Source organism: Delphinus delphis, chromosome 19 (genome assembly GCF_949987515.2).
Source record: "Delphinus delphis chromosome 19, mDelDel1.2, whole genome shotgun sequence".
Classification (NCBI taxonomy): Eukaryota; Metazoa; Chordata; class Mammalia; order Artiodactyla; family Delphinidae; genus Delphinus; species Delphinus delphis.
In genome coordinates this window covers 29,759,936-29,785,540 of record NC_082701.1, presented here as the reverse complement: position 1 = coordinate 29,785,540, position 25,605 = coordinate 29,759,936, and the positions used below count along the sequence as shown (strand labels likewise).

The window sequence follows — 25,605 nt, the reverse complement described above, 5'->3', positions numbered from 1 at the left end:
TTGTGCATTATTTACAATAGCCATGTTGTGGAAGCAACCTAAGTACCCATCAATAGATGAATGGATAAAGGTGTGTAGCACATATATACAATGGAATATTATTCAGCCATGAAAAAAGAATGAAGTCTTGCCATTTGTGACAACATGAATGGACCTAGAGGGTGTTATGCTAAGAGAAATAAGTCAGACAAATACTATATGAGTTCACTTATATGTGGAATCTAAAAAGTAAAACAAATGAACAAACATAAAACAGAAATAGAGTCATAGATACATAGAATAAATAGATGGTTGCCAGTGGCAGGGGAGGGGAGGAAAGAAATATGTGAGGAAGATTAAAGGTACAAATTTCTAGTTGCAAAATAAATGAGTCATGGGTATGAGATGTACAGTGTTGAGAATATAGTTTATAACTATGTAATATCTTTGTATGGTGACAGATTGTAACTAGACTTATTGTGGTAATAATTGTGAAATATATAGAAACACGAAATCACCATGTGTAACAGGAACTAGCGTGGTGTTGTAGGTCAATTATACTTCAAAAACAAACAAACTCATATAAAAGGAGATCAGGGCTTCACTGGTGGCGCAGTGGTTAACAATCCGCCTGTCAATGCAGGGGACACGGGTGTTCCAGCCCTGGTCCGGGAAGATTCCACATGCCATGGAGCAACTAAGCCCGTACACCACAACTACTGAGCCTGCGTGCCACAACTACTGAAGCCCATGCACCTAGAGCCCACGCTCCGCACCAAGAGAAGCCACCGCAACAAAGAGTAGCTTCCGCTCACCGCAACTAGAGAAAACCCCACGCGCAGCAACAAAGACCCAATACAGCCAAAAATAAAATAAATAAATAAGAAAAAAATGGAGATCAGATTTGTGGTTACCTGAGATGGCGAGGGTTCGGGGGTACAAACTTCCAGTTATAAGATAAATAAGTACTAGGGATGTAATGTACCACATGATAAACACAACTAACACTGCTATATGTTATCTATAAAAGTTGTTAAGAGTGTAAATCCTAAGAGTTCTCATCACACGGAAATTTTTTCTTCTATTTTTAAAAATTTGTATCTATGTGAGATGACGAATGTTCACCAAACTTACTGTGATAATCATTTCATGATGTATATAAGTCAAATCATTGCTGTGTACCTTAAACATATATAGTGCTGTATGTAAATTATACTTCAATAAAACTGGAAGAAAATAAATAAAATCAAAAAGCAAAGAAGAACATTGATACTTTTGACTATATAAAAATCAAACCTTCTGGAATTGTATGATACATGAATTATATCCCAATGAAGTATTAAAAATTTAAATTTCCTTTGTGTCCAAAAATACCCTCAAGTCAAACTGTGAAAAATATTTGCAGCACATATGGTAGTTAAAGGATTAAGTTCTTTAGTGTACACAGAGCTCATACAAATGGTGAAAAAAAAAATCCAAAAGAAATAGCAGCAAATGATATAAATAGACAAGTTAGAGAAAATCAAAAAACTTTGAAAGTAAATTTTTTGTTTTAAACAAAAAGTTTTGAAGGTATTTGATCTTTAGAATTTATCCATGCTGCTTTTCATCCCCAGAGCCTCCGATCCTACTGGATCTTTTAATTGCCTGATATCTCTGCCATTTTACCCTCTGGTTAGTTTAATTAATTGGAACCTGAGTTAATGAGATGCCTGTGTGACTTTGAGCCCCATCAGAATTTGCCACTTCTTAAGGAGAAGAACTGTTTCATATCACTGAACTCTGACAAGCTGCTTCACAAGTGTGTGCCATTATTCTCAGAAAATCTGAGAGAAATGTGGCTGGGTCGCTGCAAACTGCTGAGAAAGCTCTAAGCACAATATCCAACGGATATTGTTATAAAATTATCTTCAAAATAATAGGCATCAGTACTGTCAGCCTTGGAGTGACATTTTTCCTTAAAAGCGCACATTCAATTTCCTTTATTTATTTAATTTTTTTTTTTGGCTGCATCACGCAGCTTGCAGGATCTTATTTCCCCAGCCAGGGATCGAACCTGTAGCCCCTGCATTGACGCTTGACTGTAATAAGAACCATTGTAATCTGAAGTAATTTTTTAAAAAGTGCTTCACGGAGGAGTTGAGAAGTACATTACCCCCCCACCCCACCCCCCGCTGCACGCAGCTTGCAGGATCTTAGTTCTCAGCCTTCGGCAGTGAAAACACGGAGTCTTAACCACTGGACCACCAGGGAATTCCCTCAATTTCCTTAATTTAATACATATATGTGGAGTGTCTAATGTGTATAAAACTCTGTGGTTGGACCCCACCCTCAGGAAAATCATATTTTATTTATTTATTTATTTAGGTTTCTGTATCTTTAATATTTTTTAATTGAAGTGTAGTTGATTTACAAAGTTGTGCTAATTTCTGCTGTATAGCAAAGTGACTCAGTTATACACATATATACATTCTTTTTTATATTCTTTTCCATTATGGTTCATCCCGGGATATTAGATATAGTTCCCTGTGCTATACAGTAGGACCTTGTTGTTTAAGGAAAATCATCTTTTAGAGAGAAAGACTCAGAATAAGAGCTTAATGGTCCAAGGACAGTTTCTAACTTGGCATCTTATATTCGGTTACTACCCTGTTATTAATCCACAAACTATAGTAAAAATTGCTACATAATAACTGATACTTATAGAGTAGAGTATTCCTTCAGTCAAAATTAAGTGTCTTCTACATACCAGGCACTGTCCTAGACATTGGGGATTTGATAAGGAATAAGGTGCAGTTCTTACTCTCAAGGGATTGGAGAGGAATTATAATTTATAAGGCATTTTTATATACGTTGTCTTCCTTGATTCTCACAGAAGTCCTGTGAGGTAATCATGAAGAGACAGAGGCTCAGGGAGTGGCAAGAATTGCCCAAGGTCGATGATCAAATAAATCACAGAGTATTCACACAGAGGTTTTCAAAGGCAAAGCTCATGATATATACAAGAAGGATTTAGTATCTGAATTCAGAGAGAATCTCGAGATCTGACTTCGTTCTCTGTATTTCCTGTCTTGTTATGGTAGGCGAAAGGAAAATTTTTATTCTTAGCTGGTAGTGCATTTGTATTTAATATTTTGGAGAACCAGCAGTGTTCTGGCTGTTTACCTCTTTAGACAACAATCTTTGAAAGGTCTTCAATGATAGCATAAACGCTCCAAAGTGCTCTCGTTGGAATTTTTGTTGGCGTCATAAAACTAAAGTAAATTCTGTCCAGTGGAGTAGAGATTTCTTACATTTTTCTTTTTGTCTGCAATGTGTAGCGAAGGCATATATTTCACTTTCCCTTGGGGTTACAGCCACACACAAGAAACAGCTTTTATTGCCTTGAGCTTCTGGAGTGCAGGAAACTCATCTCATTCACCTCTGCTATTTACCTCTTTCCCAACTCGGCAAAACGCATAGGAGGTACATGATAGATCTTCGTTAAAACGTCAAGTTGAAAAGAGTTAGGAAAGAGAAACCGAACTATGGAAACTCTCATTTTGGGTAGACAACAACAACAACAACATACTTCAGGGTTAATATTTCAGATAATTTAGTTAATCCCATATTTGCAATTAAAAAAAAATTAGGTAAGGGATCTATGAATTTCTTTCCGTATTTATTGAAGATAAAATGGCTTCTTGTGTGTTCATAAGAGCATTCTGGTTTGGGTTTTGTTTTGTTTTGGTCTTTGAAAAACTCTTCAAGAAGGAAAGGGCTTTGACTGCAGGAAGAGGAGGTATAGAGGTTGAGCAGTGTCATCAACATGACTCTGTTTATACTGGCCCAAGGCTTGTCTGATGTTGGCCAACCCAGTAAGTTGGAACCAGAAATAAATCTTCCTGTGGAGACTTCACTCAGTAATAACTATACTTGCCCTTTGACATAAGCACAGAGAGGGAGACAAGGGGCCACTAGGTTCCTGAGGACTCTAATCCTGAAACCGAGCAGAGGTCTCAAGTGTTGCTGGTTCAGTTTCCCCAAAACAATCAGAGGCCAAGAACCAAATGGCTCATTTGTTGCTTGAAGAAAGTATGAGATACAGTAGCCAACTTTCTTCATTAAGTATGTGCAGATATTTGAGTGCAGTATTTGACAAATATTGGAGTGCTCACATGTAAAGGTTCTAGTGTACCATAGTGAAAAAAGACAGGCAAGGTCTCTGTTCTGAAAATCCATTCTAAAATTTTAATCCACCTGTGTGCATGTTGACTGAATCATCATTGTCTAATTTCTGTCTCTAAGCACCCTTTTGTCGTTTACTAACTCACCATGGAAAAGAACAATCTGAGAGCAGAAAACATGAATAGTATCTGATTCTAGCTGATTAAATGGATTAGTATCCCTTTCCTTACTTGGAAAAGTGATCACTCTCCTTTCTACTGCCTGGAAAGAATGAACACCAAGTGCTGCAAGTAAAAGCTATATACATGCAACATTAAAGAGTTTTGTTTCTGTGCTTTTCCATTTCTACGATGTGTCCTCAATTGCATTTTGGAAATATAAATTCCTTCAACTGTGATTTCTACATTGTATATACCGGTGTGATATCGAGTAGGTAGTTGGCAAACGTTCTGTAAAGAACTAGTCAGTAAATATTTTAGGCTTTGCAGGCTATAGGGTCTCTGTCATGACCACTCAGCTCTGCTGTTACAATGCAAAAGCAACCAGAGAGCCTACCTAGATGGATAAGTAGGATTGTGTTCCAATTTAAATTTATTTATGAACACTGAAATTTGCATTTTATGTAATTTTCCCATTTCACAAAATATTCTTCTCCTTTTGATTTTTTTCAACCATCTAAAAATGTAGAAACCATTCTTAGCTTGTGGGCTATCCAAAAAAAAAAAAAAAAACCCAAGAAAACCCCCAGAAAACCCAAGCAATATTTAGCCCATGAGTCATACTTTGCTAATCCCTGACATAAAGGACTAGTTAGTTCAGTTAATTAGGACCTGGTGATGAGGCCAAGTCTGTGGATTTAATCCTCATGTGAATGAGCAAACCAGCTTTGCACTGGTGAACCTGTAGCAATCTCAAATTCCACCCTCAGTTCTGGCTGCTGACTTGAAGATGTGGGCACCGGGACAAGCCAGCAAAAGATGCCATTTCCTCATGCTTTCATGTCTAGTGTGGCTTGCTGATGATTATTCACACTTTTCCTGTCACTTGAAAGTTTCTGAATTCCCCTTTTTCAGAGTAGGTGACACAAATTGTAGTGTGCACTTATCTTACCCCCTTATTAAGGCACTAAAGACAGAAATCCATGGGGTTTTGCTGTCGTCATGTAGGAAAACTGGCTCATAAGCATTTTGGATAATTTTCTGAGAAAGCCCAACAGCTGTGTTGTGCATATTTAATATTAATCTTGAACTTTTTATTGACCAGGATCATTTCATTCTGTGAATGCCCTAAGCAATTCCCTTAATTTTGCTCTTGCAGTAGGAAATAAGAGGAGTACTGCTGTTTCTTGTTTAGGTCATTTTTGAACAGTTTTGTAAGACACAGAGTTCTATTTACCTTAACTAAGCATTGCAGATAGCTTTGCCCTATTTTCTTACGAGACAGCGTTAGCTTTCCTGACCTAGATTCTCATGCCTCTTTCACACCTCTTAATTCTCTGTTTTTGAAATGGCTTTGTAGTTGAGGTGAAGCAACTGGCCATGGGGGATTTGTGAAGCATTTAGAGCCCTTGGAGGAGACATAAACAAAGCCACTCTTTGTCAGTTATAATTGTAAACTGGCTTAAATTCCTCCAGTAGAAATGATTTTTTTGATTACAGGTGTAAGTAGGTTCAAGGCGATTACAGAAAAGTTTTCACATGGAATAGTTCCTAAACTTTACGTTACTATTTTGAGGTTTGAAGGATTGACTCCTGCCGGGTTCTCTGTGTGATCAATTATACCAGAAAGTTTGTGCAAAAAATCTGGAACCATGCTTCTTGATACTCTCTTTTTCTTCTACCCCAATCCCATGAAAGAACCCTGTCAAATCTACTTTCAAAATGTATGCAAAATCAGATCCCTTCTGACTTTTTCCTGTATTGCCGCAACCCTGACCCAAGCCAAACCATCCCTCTCCTGGATTACTGCAAAAGCTTTCCCTGCTTCTTCCCTGCTCTGCTTCTTCCATTGCTCTTCTTCAGTCTTTTCTCAACAGAGCAGCCAAAGCGGTCCAGTTAAAAACTTAAGTCAGGGGCTTCCCTGGTGGTGCAGTGGTTGAGAGTCTGCCTGCCGATGCGGGAGACGCGGGTTTGTGCCCCGGTCCGGGAGGATCCCACGTGCCGCGGAGCGGGGGGACCCGTGAGCCATGGCCGCTGAGCCTGCGCGTCCGGAGCCTGTGCTCCGCGACGGGAGAGGCCACAGCAGTGAGAGGCCCGCGCACCGCAAACAAACAAACAAACAAAAACTTACTCACAAAGTCTCACAAGCTCTGAGACCCAGGGCAGAAACAGTAACTTGAAAGAAGCCCAATTCAGGCCCACCTGCTGATCTTGGAGCCTCCTATAGAGGCAGGAGGCAACTGGAGCTCAACCTGGGGACATAGATGCTGGTGGCAGCCATTTTGGGAGCTCATTCTACCACTGGTGCTGACAAGCCCCATTTTGGAGTCTTCCTCTGGCTTATTAGTGCTGTGACCTGGCCCCACCCACCAGCCTGTTGGCACCATAACTGGGACGCCTCAGGCCAAGCATCTAGCCAGGTGGGGACATAGCCACACCCACCAGCAGGCCGACTGCCTTAGGACTCCTTGAGTGTCCTGCTGCCCCGGGACCCAGCCTGATCCACCAGAGACTCCAGGAGCTGGCTTTGCCCTCCAGCGGCCAGCAATAGCTCTGGGAACACCTGGGCCCCAGCCCTGCCCACCAGCAGATGGACAACAGCCCCAGGACCCTCAGCCCCACAGCCTGCCATGTCAGAACCCAGGCCACCAGCAAGCCAGCATCAGCCCTAGGACCCCCTGGGCCCTGACCACACCTACCAGTTGGCCAATGCCAGCTCTGGGACATTTTGGGACCCTCAGCCAGTGACCCTGGAATCCAGCCCAACCCACCAGCAGGCAGATACAGCTTCAGGACACCCCATACCCCACACCCAGCCATGTCAAGAATTGGCCCTGCCTACCAGCAGGCCAATACTAGCTCTAGGACCTCCAGGGCTCTGCAGCCAAAGACCCTGGGATCTGGCCCCACCCACCAGCAGCTGGCAGCCTCTGCACAAGGCAGGGCCTGGCAAGCAACTGGACTGGGGGCAGCCACACCTATCAGACTGACACATTCTATGAGGCCGGCATCACCCTGTTACCCAAACTAGACAAAGATATCACACACACACACAAAAATTACAGGCCAGTATCACTGATGAACAAAGATGCAAAAATCCTCAACAAAATATTAGCAAGACAAATTCAACAGTACATTAAAAGGATCCCACACCATGATCAAATGAGATTTATTCCCGGGATGCAAGGATGATTCAATATGTGAAAATCAATCAATGTAATACACAACATTAACAACTGAAGAATAAAAGATCATCTCAATAGATGCAAAAACAAGCTTTTGACAAAGTTCAACTTCCATTTATGATAAAAACTCTCCACAAATGTGGGTATAGAGGTAACATACATCAACATAATAAAGGCCATATGTGACAAGCCCACAGCTAATATCATACTCAGTGGTGAAAAGCTGAAAAAACATTCTAAGATCAGGAATAAGACAAGGATGTCCACTTTTATTTAACATGTTATTGGCAGTCCTAGCCACAGCAATCAGACAAGAAAAAGAAATAAAAGAAATCCAAATTTCAAAGGACAAAGTAACACTGTCACTGTTTGCAGATGATGTAATACTATACATAGAAAATCCTAAAGATGTCACCAAACAACTACTAGAACTCATCAATTGGTAAAGCTCAAAATACAAAATTAATATAGACAAATCTGTTGTGTTCCTATACACTAACAACAAACTATCAGAAAGAGAAATTAAGAAAACAATCCCATTGACAATTGCATCAAAAAGAATAAAATACCTAGGAATAAATCTAACTAAGGAGGTAAAAGACTTGTACTCAAAAAACTGTAAGACACTGATGAAAGAAATTGAAGAAAACACATACACAGAAATGAAAAGTTATACCCTGCTCATGGATTGGAAGAATTAATATTGTTAAAATGACCATACTACCCAAGACAATCTACAGATTCAGTGAAATTCTTATCAAAATACCAATGACATTTTCACAGAACCAGAACAAATAATTCTAAAATTTTTATGGAAACACAAAAGATCCTAAATAACCAAAACAATCTTGAGAAAGAACAAAGCTGGAGTAGCACATGCCCTGATTACAAACTATATTACAAAGCTACGGTAATTAAAACAGTATGGTATTGGCACAAAAATAGACACATAGATCAATGAAACAGAATAGAGAGCTCAGAAATAAACCCACACTTAAACGGACAATTAATATGTGACAAAGGAGGCAAGAATTGGGAAAAGATGGGGAAAAGACAGCCTCTTCAATAAATGTTGTTGGGAAAACGTGACAGCTACCTGCAAAAGAATCAAACTGAACTTTCTCTCACATCATGTATAAAAATAAATTTGAAAAGGATTAAATCCTTAAATGTAAGACCCGAAACCATAAAACTTCTAGAAGAAAAGATAGGCAGTATGCTCTTTGACATCAGTCTTAGGAAAAAAATTTTGGATATGCCTCCTTAAGCAAGGGAAACAAAAGCAACAATAATCAAATGGGATGACATCAAACTAAAAAGCTTTTGCACAGCAAAGGAAACTATCAACAAAACAAAAATGTTACTTACTGAATGTGAGAAGATATTTGCAAATTATATAAGGGGTTAAGATCCAAAATATACAAAGAACTCACACAACTCAATATCAAAAAAATAAACAACCTGATTAAAAAATGGGCAGAGAGGGCTTCCCTGGTGGTGCAGTGGTTGAGGGTCCGCCTGCCAATGCAGGGGACACGGGTTCGTGCCCTGGTCCGGCAAGATCCCACATGCCGCAGAGCGGCTGGGCCCGTGAGCCATGGCTGCTGAGCCTGCGCGTCCGGAGCCTGTGCTCCGCAACGGGAGAGGCCACAACACTGAGAGGCCCTCATACTGCAAAAAAAAAAAAAAAAAAAAAAAAAGGGCAGAGGATCTGAAGAGTTATTTTTCTAAAGAAGACATACAGACAGCCAACAGATGCATGAGCTTCTTTGCTCAACGTCACTAATTGTCAGGGAAATGCAAATCAAAACCACAATGAGACATGACCTCATACCTGTCAGAATGGCTATTATCAAAAAGACAACAAATAATAAGTGTTGGCAACAGATGTGAAGAAAAGAGGACCCTCATGCACTGTTGGTGGGAATGAAAATTTGTGCATCCACTATGGAAAACAGTATGGAGATTCCTCAAAAAATTAAAAATATGGGAATTCCCTGGTGGTCCATGGGTTAGAGCTTGGTGCTTTCACTGCTGGGGCCTGGGTTCAATCTCTGGTCAGGGAACTAAGATCCCGCAAGCCATGCATTGAGGCCAAAAATAAAAAAATAAAAATAAATAAAAAATAGAACTACCAACCAAGCAAAGAGGAGGTTGGTTCAAGATGGCAGAGTAGATGGAGGTGTGATCACTCCCTCTTACAAGAGCACTGGAATCACAACTGCTGAACAATCATTGACAGGAAGACACTGGAACTCACAAAAAAGATACCCCACATGTAAAGACAAAGGAGAAGCCTCAGTGAGATGGTAGAAGGGGCGCAATCACAATAAAATCAAACCCCATAACTGCTGGGCGAGTGACTCACAAACTGGAGAACACGTATACCAAAGAAGTCCACCCACTGAAGTGAAGGTTCTGAGCCCCATGTCAGGCTTCCCAACCCAGGGGTCCGGCAATGGGAGGAAGAATTCCTAGAGAATCAGACTTTGAAGGCTAGCGGGATTTGATTGCAGGACTTTGACAGGACTGGGGGAAACAGAGACTCCACTCTTGGAGGGCACACACAAAGTAGTGTGTGCATCGAGACCCAGGGGAAGGAGCAGTGACCCCATAGGAGACTGTACTAGACCTATCTGCTAGTGTTGGAGGGTCTCCTGCACAGGTGGGGGGTGGCTGTGGCTCACCATGGGGACAAGGACACTGGCAGCAGAAGTTCTGGGAAGTACTCCTTGATGTGAGCCCTCTCAGAGTCCACCATTAACCCCACCAAAGAGCCGGGTAGGCTCCAGTGCTGGGTCACCTCAGGCCAAATAACCAACAGGGAGGGAACCCAGCCCCATCCATCAGCAGACAAGTAGGTTAAAGTTTTACTGAGCTCTACCCACCAGAGCAACAGCCAGCTCTACCCACCACCAGTCCCTCCCATCAGGAAACTTGCACAAGCCTCTTAGATAGCTTCATCCATCAGAGGGCAGACAGCAGAAGCAAGAAGAACTACAATCCTGCAGCCTGTGGAACAAAAACCACATTCACAGAAAGACAAGATGAAAAGGCAGAGGGCTACGTACCAGATGAAGGAACATGATAAAACTCCAGAAAAACAACTAAATGGAGATAGGCAATCTTCCAGAAAAAGAATTCAGAATAATGATAGTGAAGATGATCCAGGACCTCAGAAAAAGAATGGAGGCAAAGATTGAGAAGATGCAAGAAATGTTTAACAAAGATCTAGAAGAATTAAAGAACAAACAAACAGAGATGAACAATAAAATAACTGAAATGAAAAATACACTAGAAGGAAACAATAGCAGAATAACTGAGGCAGAAGAACGCATAAGTGAACTGGAAGACAGAATGGTGGAATTCACTGCCATGGAACAGAAAAAGAAACAAGAATGAAAAGAAATGAAGACAGCCTAAGAGACCTCTGGGACAACATTAAACACAAAAACATTCGCATTATAGCGGTCCCAGAAGGAGAGAAAGGACCCGAGAAAATATTTGAAGAGATAATAGTCGAAAACTTCCCTAACATGGGAAAGGAAATGGCCACCCAAGTCCAGGAATCACAGAGAGTCCAAGGCAGGATAAACCCAATGAGAAACATGCCGAGACACATAGTAATCAAATTGACAAAAATTAAAGACAAAGAAAAATGATTGAAAGCAACAAGGGAAAAACAACAAATAACATACAAGGGAACTCCCATAAGGTTAACAGCTGATTTCTCAGTAGAAACTCTTCAAGCCAGAAGGGAGTGGCATGATATATTTAAAGTGATGAAAGGGAAGAACCTACAACCATGATTACTCTACCCGGCAAGGATCTCATTCAGATTCCACAGAGAAATCAAAAGCTTTACAGACAAGCAAAAGCTAAGAGAATTCAGGACCACCAAACCAGCTCTACAACAAATGCTAAAGGAACTTCTCTAAGTGAGAAACACAAGAGAAGAAAAGGACCTACAAAAACAAACCCATAACAATTAGAGAAAATGGTAATAGGAACATACATATTGATAATTACCTTAAATGTGAATGGATTAAACACTCCAACCAAAAGACACAGCCTCGCTGAATAGATACAAAAACAAGACCCATATATATGCTGTCTACAAGAGACCCACTTCAGACCTAGGGACACATACAGACTGAAAGTGAGGGGATGGAAAAAGATACAGGATCATATCAGTCCCCAGAGGATCTGGGAGCTTAAAGCAAATCATTCAAGTCATGTAGGTGGTAATGGGCAGGAGTGAATTTTGTACCCAGGTTGTGTAATTTCAAATTCTGTGTTCCTATCCGCTCTGCTACGTTGCCATACTGTTCATACTTTTTGACCCTAGAATCTGACTCCTAGAAAGGAAACCTAAGGAAACACTTTAACTGTAGAAAAACATTATGTTGCAGTGTTAGAAAAGGGAAAAATTGACACAATGTTATTGTCTAACAATAGAAGAATGGCTGTAGTATGTTGCAATTATGTTATGGAATATCATAGAGACATTAAAAAAGATAATAGAGACTCTAGGAATATGAAAAAAATTTCAGATAAAATACTCCGTGAAAAAAGCAGAATATGGATGGTCATATTCATCAGTTGCCACAGCATAAAAATACATATGTATAGGAAATACAATTGAAAGTATTTGTGGATTGTGGTTGTTCAATTGGACTGGCTAAAATTTTTTCCCTCAAGACTGTTCTTAGTTTTAAAACAATTATCTGAAATGAACAATTTTATCACATAATCCCCTTCTCAAAACACTGGCCCCAGTCTAATTTCTTTCTTACCTGTACCTCTTCTGCTCAGAACAGCTCCCTGTTTCCATTTGCTTCTGTTGAGCTCCGTAGCACGAGCTCTTGCCACTCAGGTCCATGTGCACAACATTGGCCCAAAAAGAAACTGCACATTTCCAAAAAAAAAAAAAAAGAAAGAAAAGAGAAGAAACTGCACATGTCTAGAAGTCACTTCACCATTTCTTCTATCTCTGTTGTGATCAGTAGTGTTGAGCTGCATATTTTATTGAAGAATTTGTTCTTTTACTTTTCCCACAAAAAAGGGTCTTCCCCCCGTCCCTGTTATAACAATATTCCTTTGAGCATAGCTGTCACCTTTATACACCTGTATACAGCTGTTGGCCACAGGGCTTCTCAACCTCAGCATTATTGATATGTCAGCTCAGATAATTCTTTGTTGTATGTGTCCTGTGCATTGTAGGATGCTTAGCAGAATCCCTGCCCTCTTCATACTAGATGTCAGTAGCATCACCCCCCAAAAGTGTGACAACCAAAGACATCTCCAGATATTGCCAAATGTTCCCTGGGGCTGGGGGCCAAAATCACTCTTGATTGAGAACCACCGGACAACTGGAGGGATGTTGGTGGCATAGTGAGAACCTGTAGCTGACTGGTTATGCCCTTATTTAGCCACAAGAGGTCTCCCTAGACCCCATTATGGTTCTATTCTGGAACACACAGGGCTATGGCCACTACCAAGTAGGTTAATTGTCATGACTTGGTGGGTGACGACAGCAAGAGGTTTATGAACAAAAGCATTTGATCAATCTTCTGTGCGGAAGAATTCCAAATAAACCACGTAGATATGCCACTCTAAAGGAGGGGAGCTTAATTCCCATAGTGTAGTTTGTACATGCTAATTTGCTGCCAAAGAAAGGGGAGTGTGGAGTAACTGCAGTGGAGAAACCTGACAAACACGACCTCAGCCAGGTGACAGAGGTCAACAACAATGAATCATAATGATAGTATGTACCTTTGACATGGGTGATGAAAATGGCACTTTACGCCTGTGATCCTCCTCCCCAAACCTCATGACCCCAGTCTAATCATGAGAAAAACATCAGACAAATTCCAATAGAGGGGCATCCTACAAATACCTGACCAGGACTGCCCAAAACTGTCAAGGTCATTAAAAATAAGGGAAGTCTGAGAAACTGTTGTAGCCAAGAGGAGCTCGGAGACCTGACAACTAAAGATAAGGTGGTACCTGAATGAGATTCTGGAACAGAAAAAGGGCACTAGGTAAAAATTAAGGAAACCTGAATAACTATAAACTTTAATTAATAATAAAGTGTCAACATGGGTTCATTAATTATAACAAATGTACCATACTAATAAAAATTTTTAATAGTAGGGTAAACTGTGTGCAGGGGAAGGATTATATGGGAACTCTGTCCTCTGCTTCATTTTTCTGTAAATCTAAAACTGCTCTAAAAATTAGGTCTATTAATTTTTTTAAAAGCACCTGGGGACTCCCCTGGCGATCCAGTGGGTCCAGTGGTTAAGGCTCTGCGCTTCCACTGTAGGGGGCACGGGTTCAATCCCTGGTCAGGGAATTAAGATCCCACATACAATGTGGTATGGCCAAAAAATTTTTTTTAAAAAGCACCTGATCAAGCCCTGCCTTGGTAAAATAAACAAAGAAAAATTTTAAATGGTGGATTTGCTAGAATTCTGATTTCCGATTTAAAAGGAATCATTTGATGACTGTAGTGAGAAATGCCACTATCAAGTACCAATCAAGCCCCTCATTTTCTGCAGAGTATCAGGTAAGAAAGCCAAAGATTGATACTGCAGAGAACTTTGAATAAAGGAGGTCAACTACTTTAAATAATTCTTTTTTTAAAAAATTATTTATTTATTTATTTTTGGCTGTGTTGGGTCTTTGTTGCTGCGCACGGGCTCTCAGAGTTGCAGCAAGCAGGGGCTATTCTTTGCTGCGGTGTGTGGACTTCTCATTGCGGTGGCTTCTCTTGCTGTGGAGCATGGGCTCTAGGCACGTGGGCTTCAGTAGTTGTGGCATGTGGGCTCAGTAGTTGTGGCTCACGGGCTCTAGAGTGCAGGCTCAGTAGTTGTGGCTCATGGGCTTAGTTGCTCCATGGCATGTGGGATCTTCCCGGACCAGGGTTTGAACCCATGTCCCCTGCATTGGCAGGAGGATTCTTAACCACTGCGCCACCGGGGAAGTCCCGACTTTAAATAATTCTTGGAAATTATTTCTATCCTCACAAGTAGGTAAATGTGTCATGATGATATAATGAGAATATCAACAATTATATCTCACTGATACCCCCTTTGAAGGTGGTATTCCAGGACAATATCCAATAGAGGAAAATTGAGTCTCAGAGAGATTATATATCTGCCCAATATCATAAAACTAATACGTGAGAAAACTAAAACTCAAATTTTTACATCTGATTTTACAACTTTGCTTTTAACTCCTGTGCAATATTTCCTCCCTATATGTGACAGCTGAGGTTATGCATGTCACTGTAGAGTATATATTACGTAATTTAAAAAGTGCTAAACAGAGGCTTCCCTGGTGGCGCAGTGGTTAAGAATCCGCCTGCCAATGCAGGGGACACGGTTCTAAGCCCTGGTCTGGGAAGATCCCACACGCTGCAGAGCAACTAAGCCCGTGCGCCACAGCTACTGAGCCTGCATGCCACAACTACTGAAGCCTGTGTGCCTAGAGCCCGTGCTCTGCAACAAAGAAGCCACCACAATTAGAAGGCCGCGCACCGCAATGACGAATAGTCCCCGCTCGCCACAACTAGAGAAAGCCTGAGTGCAGCAACGAAGACCCAATGCAGCCAAAAAAAAAAAAAAAAAGTGCTGAACAAAAACCAGAAGTCTGTGTCCTCAGTTGGCTCAGGATACCAATTTCCTTACCAGAAAATTGTGGATAATAATACCTGTCCTGTTTACCTCACTGGGTTATTTTGAGTCAAAGGAAAGAATATATGAGAAAATGTCTTGGAACCTGTGGAGTGTGGCATTGTATCATTAACACATGTTTACTTGTGCAGCGTTTTGCAAATATCTCTGTGAGCTAATTGCAAAATGGAATTTGTGGAGATGATGGAGGGAGCTTTAGACTAGAAGCTTTTTTTCTAGCTTTAGCTTAGAAAAGAATTGTATCAGCCTCAAATCCTCCCTTGGAGGATAAGATCCCAAGTCTGTGGTCTTCACCACTGACTGCACTTATCACCTGGGGGGCTTTTAAAGGCATCCACGCCCAGGTTCCACCCCAGACTAATTAAATCACAATTGCTAGGAGTTCAGCACAGGCATTGCTATGTTTGAAAAGCTCTCCAGGTGACTCTAATATGCAACGAAGGCTGAGAACGCAGGCAGTCCTAATTGATCTAAAGTCAGCCCAGTTCCATGGGGCCCACCCTACCTTTCCTGCATAGGCCGCTCTTCACTCCTAGAAATTGCTGGAGTTGGAATATTGCCATCAGGCAGTGAGGCAAAAATAAAAGTCTGGTCAGCCAAGCTGCTGAGACAGCTGATGATATTGTCATTTGACTAAAGGAAATGGATCTATGTCAGTTTTATTCAAAGAAGGAAGAGTCCGGGAGGGAGAATGCTTCGGAGGCCGGCTGTGCGATCATCTAGCAGTCTGCTGCAGCAGCAGGCCAGGAGAGCAGAGAGGCAGTTTGGAGCCTATGTAAACTCAGCTCTGCGGGTCAGTTTATCTTGGCTATTGTGTTGTCTGAAGAGCCTTTGTTGGGAGCCTGGGCCCTGGTGCCTGGCAGACCAAAGCAACAATCAGCTTTCAAGTTAGTGAATTAACACTGTTCAAAAACTGAGAGCACAGAAGAAAAAGCTGTTGGGCAAGAAGAGCATTAGATGTGCTACAGAATGAATACAATTCAGAGCTAGAAACTCCCTTCTTTTAGAAACAAGGCCCAGGTTCCTATATGTATCACTTTTCAGGGTCTTCGGTAAAAGAATTTAGGTTATAGCACTGCTAGGAGAGAGTACTGAGATGAAGTCATCTGGGGAAACTGAGGGTCCCTGTCTTCTAGGGTCTGGGCATCACTCTGACCAATCCAGGAATTCATTTTGTCATAACACTTAGAGGTGAGCAGCCTCTCGGGGTTGGACCCACATTAACCAAGCTCACAAGAGTCCAATATTGGAATAATGCAATGACCAGGCATTGACACTGTATGGTACGTTCTCGAACATCTGTAAGAAAGACAACATGTGGAGCCACATCAGAACCATAAATTATACTTGAAAATCAAGCATATAATTAAGGGGACTTCCCTGGTGGTTCGGTGGTTAAGACTCCGCACTTCCAATGCAGGGGGAGTGGGTTTGATCCCTGGTCAGGGAACTAAGACCCCACATGACGCTTGGTGTGGCCAAAAAATAAAAAGAATATAATTGAGAAATGAGTTAGGTGATCTTACAAGACGGTATCATCAAGCTACAGTAGCTGGATTCATTCAGCCTCTCTGTAGGGGTGACCCATTAGCAGAATAAAATATCCCAGATTCTGGCTGGGCACCTTCTGTCTGAATCACATTGGAGAGTCACTGACGAATTCTTGCTCTTCAGGGGTCATTTTTTCAAACCAGGGGTCTCCAAACATTTCTGGTTATGCGTTCCTAACAGCAACAACAACAACAAAAATAAATCCATTTTTTCAAATCATCTGTGGATAATTTTGAATTTTTTTGGTATCTTCTTGTCAGATCTGACAAGAAGGTTATTGCTTTTTACTGAGTAATGTGGCTGACAGCTTATATTAAGGGTAAGAGAAATGTCAACCCCACCACTTTCTTGCTGGCTTGGGCTTTAATTATTAGCATTATCTTTAATTTGCTGTTTCTTTGCAGGAAACTCGGGATGCTCTTGTGCATTTTATGAGGGTTAACTTAGTGAAAACTGAACACCGTAGTATAATACAATCTGTAAATCCATTAAACAGGGCACATTAAACTGCAAGTTTCCCCAGGCTCTGCTGAGAGGAAACCATTGAGTGAGATGCCACTGTCAACCCTCCAGTCGTGGAATTCCCATTCTTTGCTGGGATATCTCAGTAATGAAGGAGGCTATTCTTCAGACAATATATAACACAATGCATTCACTCAGAGACTAGAATATTTTACAGCTTTGGGTACAATAGCAATACGTATACAATCGTTCTTACTTAGAAAGTATGCCCTAATCCCTAATTGAATATGGACACTCCTAAATCTCTATCTACCCATTTGCTGACGAAGGGAGTCTTTTGTGTAGATGTCCAATCTCTTCCATCACATTTTTTTTTTTTTTTTTTTTTTTTTTTTGCGGTACGTGGGCCTCTCACTGTTGCGGCCTCTCCTGTTGCTGAGCACAGGCTCCGGACGCGCAGGCTCAGCGGCCATGGCTCACGGGCCCAGCCGCTCCGCGGCATATGGGATCTTCCCGGACCGGGGCACGAACCCACGTCCTCTGCATCGGCAGGCGGACTCTCAACCACTGCGCCACCAGGGAAGCCCTCTTCCATCACATTTTGATTCTCCTTATTGTTACTGCTGGAGGGGAACTTTACCTGAAGCTCTGAGGGCGCCTAAGGACTGTACTGCTCCACACAGAACCACAAAGTGAGTATGAGAGAGCTATAGTCATCATCTCATTTTACTATTAGGAGAAGGGTTTTATTTAAACTCAGAAGCAAAACAGTTAAAAGCAGAGCTAATTTGGTTGAAAGGATCAGGATGAACTAGCTTCACCCCTCTCTCTTCAGAGACTTCCATTCCTGAAGCTTTCCACTGGGTTTGAAAATCATGGTTCTGGAACATTTAAAAATTGGCTGAGATGGAATTTTGTTGTAATTGGTGTGGTGCTATAGGCGAGTCTGCAGGAACTTGAAACAAAGGAGATGCCATGCACGGTTTGTCTGCCATGAATTAAGAACAAAAGGAAGTCTTCTGATCCATGGCTTTCTCCCAAAGATATCATAGCGTAGGGTTTTAGTGTTTGGACTCTACAGTCAGACTGTGTTGGATTGTTCTTTTTATGTCCTCCGTAGAGAAGTTAACTTTATTTTTTAATAGGTAATACATACACATGATACTAAATGGTAAGCCTCCCTCCCATTCCTCACCCCCAGGCTCCCAGTCCTTCTCCCAGCAGCAGCCACAGGTACCAGCTTCTTGAGCCTTTTTTTTGTACCATAGTTCTGCCCCATGCCTTTTTCTCCCCCTGAATTCTTGGAGTTTGTTCATTCAATTCATCCATTTAACATATTTATTAAGCATTATGCTAGATTGAAATATTGTTCTCCACTCCTCATAAGAGGGTTATACATCCTGCTCTCTGCCATGTGACTTTTGAGGCTCTTTCTGTAAAGAAGGTGAAGTATACTTCTCTTCTCTCTTGACTTTGGACTTGGCCATATGATTTTCTTTTTTTTTTGCGGTACGTGGGCCTCTCACTGTTGTGGCCTCTCCCGTTGCAGAGCACAGCCTCCGGATGCGCAGGCTCAGCGGCCATGGCTCACAGGCCCAGCCGCTCCGCGGCATGTGGGATCCTCCCGGACCGGGGCACGAACCCGTGTACCCTGCATCGGCAGGTGGACTCTCAACCACTGCGCCACCAGGGAAGCCCTTGCCCATATGATTTTCTTTGACCAGTGGATTGCAGGCCTAAGTGACAATGTGTCACTCAAAGTAGAGGCTTTAAGAGGCATTGTATGTTACCATGTACTTATACATCCGTGGTCCCTAAACAAGAAGACACTAGAAGACAACCTCAACCCAGCCTGTGACCCTCAGCCTGGAGCAGTGCCACCATAGCTACCTGACATATCCATGAGAAAAAAATAAATGTGTTTTGTGTGTATGTGTGGGTTAACCACTGATATTTTGGAATTGTTTGTTATCACAGCCAGAAGCAAACTGAGAACCCTATGTGCCCGGGTACTATTCTAGGTGCTTAGGTTCATTGGGGAACCAAACAAAGATCCTTGCCCCCATGGAGTAGCTATGTATAAACCTGCCTCTTTTTAAAGGCTGCAGAGTATTCCTTCATGCAGAGGCATTGTAATGTATTCAACCAGTCCTTTATGGATGGATTTAGGTTATTTCAAAGCATTAGTTTTAAAAGATGAAAATCATACTTCCAATATAAATGCACAGAAACTGTATATTAAAGTTTTATTTAACTCATTAATGAAGAAACCACCAGGATGACAAGTGAGTTCAAAACATAATATGCAAGTTGAAAATCATAAAGTCAGTGGATAAAAAGAAATTCTGAAATAACTTTGCTAATTTTGGTAGATAACTGGCTAATGTCCTATAGGGTGAAAATAATAACATTTGAGGTTCTCTTCTATTGAACAGAAAAAAATAATCATCCCCCATTATCAGTTTTAGAGCGTTGTAAAATTTCCGGGCTTTAGGGCTTCCCTGGTGGCGCAGTGGTTGAGAGTCCACCTGCCGATGGAGGGGACGCGGGTTCGTGCCCCGGTCTGGAAAGATCCCACATGCCGCGGAGCGGCTGGGCCCGTGAGCCATGGCCGCTGAGCCTGCGCGTCGGGAGCCTATGCTCCGCAACGGGAGAGGCCACAACAGTGAGAGGCCCGTGTACCGCAAAAAAAAAAAAAAAAAAAAAAAAATTTCTGGGCTTTAATCAACTGCAAAGTTACATTTCCCAGAGAGTCAGAGTTTTTGCTAATACTAACAATATTACAATATCTTTTAATATCATCTTTGTGCACATGCGTGAGTCTATCTTAAAGACAAATTCCTACAAGTGAAATTTCTGAGTATATTTTGAGAGAGGTTGTCAAATTGCCCTTCATAGAAACTGTCCCAATTTACCTTTACTGCAAACAACATATGAGTGGCTGTTCTGTCACATCTTCTCCAACACAGTGTTATTGAGCTTTTTACTACTTTCCAATCTGATAAGATAAAAATAGTACCTCATTGTAATTTTAATTTACTTTTTTTCTTGTTATAACTATAGCTGAATATTTTTTCACATCTTTACAAGTTATTTCTTTTTCCTCTACTGTGAATTGTCACTTCCTATTTTTGCCTTCAGAAGAATTAGCCCTTAGTCTGTCACATGTGTTCCAAATATTTTTTTTCACAGATTCAGACATATTTCTAATTGTAGTTCTACTATTTACTAGCTGTGTCACTTTGGGCAAGTTACTTAACCTCTCTGAACCTAAGTTACTTATCTGTAAAGTAGGGATAATAATGTAGTCCTCAATCCCATATTTGAAACGCTGGCATAGATGTGTTTTAGATTCTAGAAACTTTCAGTGCATATACTGCATATTACATAAAACACTAGGGAGTATGAGCTCTTCCGAACATTAATATTCCTCTAAGAAACATATGAACATACTAGATGAGATTAATAAAGCCTATGGATGACCTCATGTCAGCTGAAGTTTGCCATCAAATGAGCTATGTCAAATTTTTTGTTTTTTGAAAGTGGAGCATAAGAAAATCTTCTATGGTTTATTACATCAATTTAAAAATTGTGCAGGGAACTTCCCCGGTGGCAGAGTGGTTAAGAATCCGCCTGCCAATGCAGGGGACACGGGTTTGATCCCTGGCCCGGGAAGATCCCACATGCCAGGAAGCAACTAAGCCCCTGTGCCACAACTACTGAGCCTGTGCTCTAGAGCCTGTGAGCCACAACTACTGAGCCCGAGCGCCACAATTACTGAAGCCTGCGCACCTAGAGCCCGTGCTCCGCAACAAGAGAAGCCACCGCAATGCGAAGCCCGTGCACCGGAATGAAGAGTAGCCCCCGCTCGCCACGACTACAGAAAGCCCACACGCAGCAACGACGACCCAATGCAGCCAAAAATAAAAATAAAAAAAATTTTTTTTAATTGTGCAGAAGAGAGACATCCTCAATGGTACTGTAACTGATTATGACATATAACATATTGATTAGACAAATACTACTGAGACTAGCCCACATGGGAAGGACTGGAAATTAAAAGATACTCAATGAGAGTACTATTAGTAGCTTTTGAAAATAAAGAAGGAAAATACAATTCCTGTATCCTCCCAAATATTTTTTACCCTACAGATTTTAGTTATTTTATTTTTTATAAAATTATTTATTATTTATTTTTGGTTGTGTTGGGTCTTCATTGCGGTGCGGGGGCTTCTCACTGTGTGGCTTCTCTTGTTGCAGAGCATGGGCGCACCGGCTTCAGTACTGTATCACTCAGGCTCAGTAGTTGTGGCACACGGGCTTAGTTGTTTCGCGGCATGTGGGATCTTCCGAGACCAGGGCTCAAACCCGTGTCCCCTGTATTGGCAGGCGGATTCTTAACCACTGCGCCACCAGGGAAGTCCCCAGATTTTAGTTATTGAATACTATTGACTTGTTATTGTTCCATATGAGCTGTGTCAAGCTTACTTTTAATTTTTAGAGCTTTTTGGATTTTGGAACTGTGGTTAAGGTATGTAGACCCACTGGTATCTTCCTCATAAGGTTGTTGTGAAGGTTGGATTAAATTAAGCAATGCATGTAAAGTGTCTGTACCAGCTCCCAGAACACAGGAAACACCACGTAAATATTATAGTTTCCATTGTTGTTTTCAGGATGGAAGTGCTAAGCCCTTACACCTCTTGTTTCTGGGCACTTTGAATTTTGCTTTGTTGGGTAGTCTGATGTTCAGATGAGTTTCCTTGTAAAAGGGATTGGGATATTTGAAGAGGAGAGGAGAGAAGCATTTGTCCTCTTTGATGGTGTAGAAGAAAGAGAATGAATGGGATTTGAAGCCAGATAGATTAGGGTTCAAATTCCATAGGATCAGCTTCTTTAAAAAATGGGGGAAAATACCTATCTTGCAGGTTGCTTTGAGGATTAAATATAACAAGATAGAATAGAAACTGCTCTGTCCACAACATGTGCTCAATAAATTAGAGCAGCTGTTTTGTTCAGAGTGTGTTCAGGAGGGCTGATGTATAACCCTTACCCACTTACAGTCTGAAAGGCACATAATCAGCCACTTTCATGACTGAAAGTGAGGAACTTGGACAAGGATCAGAGAAAGCATTTATTGTACATAAAGAAACAAAGCACTGTTGCCATGATGTGTCTGCAGGAAAATGGCACCAGGCCCTCCTCTGTGATGTAACGTCATGGGACTTTCCTTGTTGGGGGAGATGGGAGTGAAGCCTGGGAGGAGCAACTCCCCCTCCCCAGACAGGCAGAGGGGAATGTTTTCCCAGGTGGTATGGTAGTGTGACAGCCTGTAGCCTTTAGCATTCAGGAAGTTTCCATTGTGCTGTGATTTTAAAATGTAGGCAGCTCCTTTCATTATAGAATATCCTAAAGTTTCAGGTTAATCTTTTCATACTATGAAGTAAGACTGTTATCTGTTAATCAGTAGACTCTGAGGACAGAACCTATCCATTCCTGCTTGGATCCCTACTGGATTCAACTCAAATATAAACCTGGAGGGAGGGCCTGCCATGTGCCAGGTGCTAAACATACAAAGACGATCTGATAAGGTTGCAGCCCAGGAGGAACTGGCAGAGAGAATGGATAACTGAGAACTCTTACTAAGGAGTGTAGAGTGCTGAGTGATGTAATAGAGTTGTGAATACAGTGCTATGGAAGGTATTGAGAAGAGAAAGATTAGTTTTTCTAGAGAGGTTAGGGGAAACTCTTCCAGAAAAGTGACACTTGATCTGATCTTTGGATTGAGTCATCAAGCAAAAGGCTTTGAGATGGAATGAGGAAAGAGCAAAGACGGAAAGGAGATATAGGAAAGTGAAAGAAACTGCAGGAGATGGTGTAGGAGGTGATGCGCATATTCATTCATTTGTTCAGTTATTTATTCAACAAGTATTGGTTGAGTGCCAGACACTGTTGCTGGCACTGGGGATACAACAGGAAGCAAGACAGACAAAGTCCCGGACGCTCTCATGGAGTTTACACTTCAGAGGTGGGTGAGACAGAAAACAAATAAAAACACGAAGAAAGTAATTTCAGGGAGAGATATGTGTTATGCAAAGTTGCGGGACTTCCCTGGCAGTGCAGTGGTTAAGAATCCGCCTGCCAGTGCAGGGGACACAGGTTCGAGCCCTGGTCTGGGAGGATCCCACATGCCGCGGACAAACTAAGCCCGTGCACCACAACTACTGAGACTGCAAGCCACAACTACTGAATCCGGCGCCCCAGAGCCCATGCTCCGCAACAAGAGAAGCCATGGCAGTGAGAAGCCAGCTCACCACAACTAGAGAAAGCCCGCACGCAGCAACGAAGACCCAACGCAGCCAAAAATAAATAAATAAAATTTAAAAAGAAAAAAGAAAGAAAAGTTGGGAGTAGGTAGAATAGAGGGTACCCTGGGGGGCATGTAAGTATCAGGGGGGCCTCTATGGAGGAAATGTTTGACCTGAAAACCAAGCGGTGAGGACGCAGCCTGCTGGAGACAGTGTTCTAGGTGGATGGGACAGCAAATACAAACACTATAACAAGACCAGGCCCAGCGTATTTGAGGAACAGAAAGGTGGCCAGCTTGACTGGAGCAGCATGAGCGAAGGAGCAACAGGGAAAGACCAGAGAGGTTGGCTTAGTAGGGCCTTGTGGCCATCGTAAGGAGTTTGTTTTGAGGAACTACCATCTGGCTGCTGTGTAGAGACTGGAAGCAGGGAGGTGAGTTGGCAGGCTGTTGCAACATCTAGGCAAGAGGTGTTGGTGGCTCTGACCAGGGTGGTAGCAGCAGAGACAGACGTGTTCAGAGCAAATATATATCTCTGAAGTAGAGCTGACAGGACCTGCTGATGCACTGGTGGTGGGGGTTGAGGGAAAGGAGGATGGAATCATGTCAAATGCTATGAGAAGTTAAGATGAGCACATAAAAGTGACCTTTTCACGGTAGTAGTGATGTCAATGTGGCAACAGTAGGAATGTGGGATTGGAGAAAGGGGATGCTGGAAAATAATTGCTGGGAAGGCTTTGGCAATGAATGAATTTGGCCACACACAGAGGAGACAAGGGTCCTGGGCCACTGACAAAGCCAAGCTGCTAACCTGTCTGCGAGGCTAGGAACTTCTCAAACTTTTACTGCTAGGGGGAAAAAAAAGCCCTCTGGCTACATTTGAACAAATTTACTTACTTCTCTCCCTATATTTTTGCACCTCATTTTTGCCCTACGGGATAAATATCTGTCAGTTCTCACACACTCTCCCTAGGCCTCAGGGTCTCTCCTCTTGGTAGATTCTTCAGAAAACTACCATCCAAGCCAAGCAGGAAGTTCTGCACAGAATAGGCACTGAGTAAATGTGTACTGAGGGGCCATTCGAGGTGCTTTCAGAGAGGAAGAGAAGTTGCTTCTCCTACTTTGTTTCACTTCTACCTTCTGGCCTAACAACTCACAGTGCTTGGCTCTTCTGCCTGGGAGGAGGCACCATCAGCCTTAGCACACCCTTTTTTTGGTTGGTTGCCGGCTGGTTCTATTGTCTCCAGGTCTTGCAAGTCCCGCTGCCTCTTCCAGTTCCCTGCATACACACGGCAGGCCTGCAGGGGTCCTCACATCTCCCTCTTGAACCACCCCACCAGGCTTGTCCTCCTTAGCTCACATTATCTTTTATTTAAACAGAAAACGGTAGCCACCAATCTTGTTACATAACATACCAATATCCTAGGGTGTTAAACTAATGCAACATCTACTGTTGGGGAGTGGTGATCTGGCAACATGAATATTCACTAGGAGAATATTGCTGAAACATTGTAACGAGTTTGACTTTCTGGCCCTGATTAGATTTTGGAGAGGTAAGGGACTTTAGAGATCATCCTATTTCAATTTTCTTTGTTTTAAACTGTGGAAACCAAGGCCTTGAGAGACAAAGAAATTTGCCCAAGAGGCAGATGAGCGCAGAAATCAAACTCTAAAGAATCCACCACCTCTTCATAGATTAAGTATTAAACGTTTCTTGTTCATGATTCTTTCTCACCTGAAAAGCATTTTAAAAAAATCTGTTTTAAACTTTCCAACTTTGTCAACTGTGAACAGTGACAAGGTGTTCTTGCTTACACTGAAACTGCTTACACTGAGACTGATACATGTGTATGATACCGATTTTTTGAGGTATTTTTTGTTGCTTTTACTATCGTTTTATTAACATTAGGACTGGATTCACATCCAACCATGCAAGGTATATTAACTGAATACAATTTGAATGCAAAATATATTAACTGAATCAAATATCTATCTATTTATCTATCTCCGACTAGGGATCAAACCCATGCCCCCTGCACTAGGAGCGCAGTCTTAACCCCTGGACCGTCTGGGAAGTCCCTGAATCAAATATATTTTAA

The 25,605-nt window shown here is 41.9% G+C and overlaps 1 long non-coding RNA gene across 1 annotated transcript in view; it reads right to left on the bottom strand.

The window, feature by feature from the left end:
* Nucleotides 1-25,605, bottom strand: part of LOC132415048 (uncharacterized) — a 59,745-nt gene that overhangs the window by 32,019 nt on the left and 2,121 nt on the right. The window contains exon 2 of the long non-coding RNA XR_009517074.1: nt 12,286-12,397. This is a non-coding gene — a long non-coding RNA (uncharacterized lncRNA). The remainder of the gene's footprint in view (nt 1-12,285; nt 12,398-25,605) is intronic.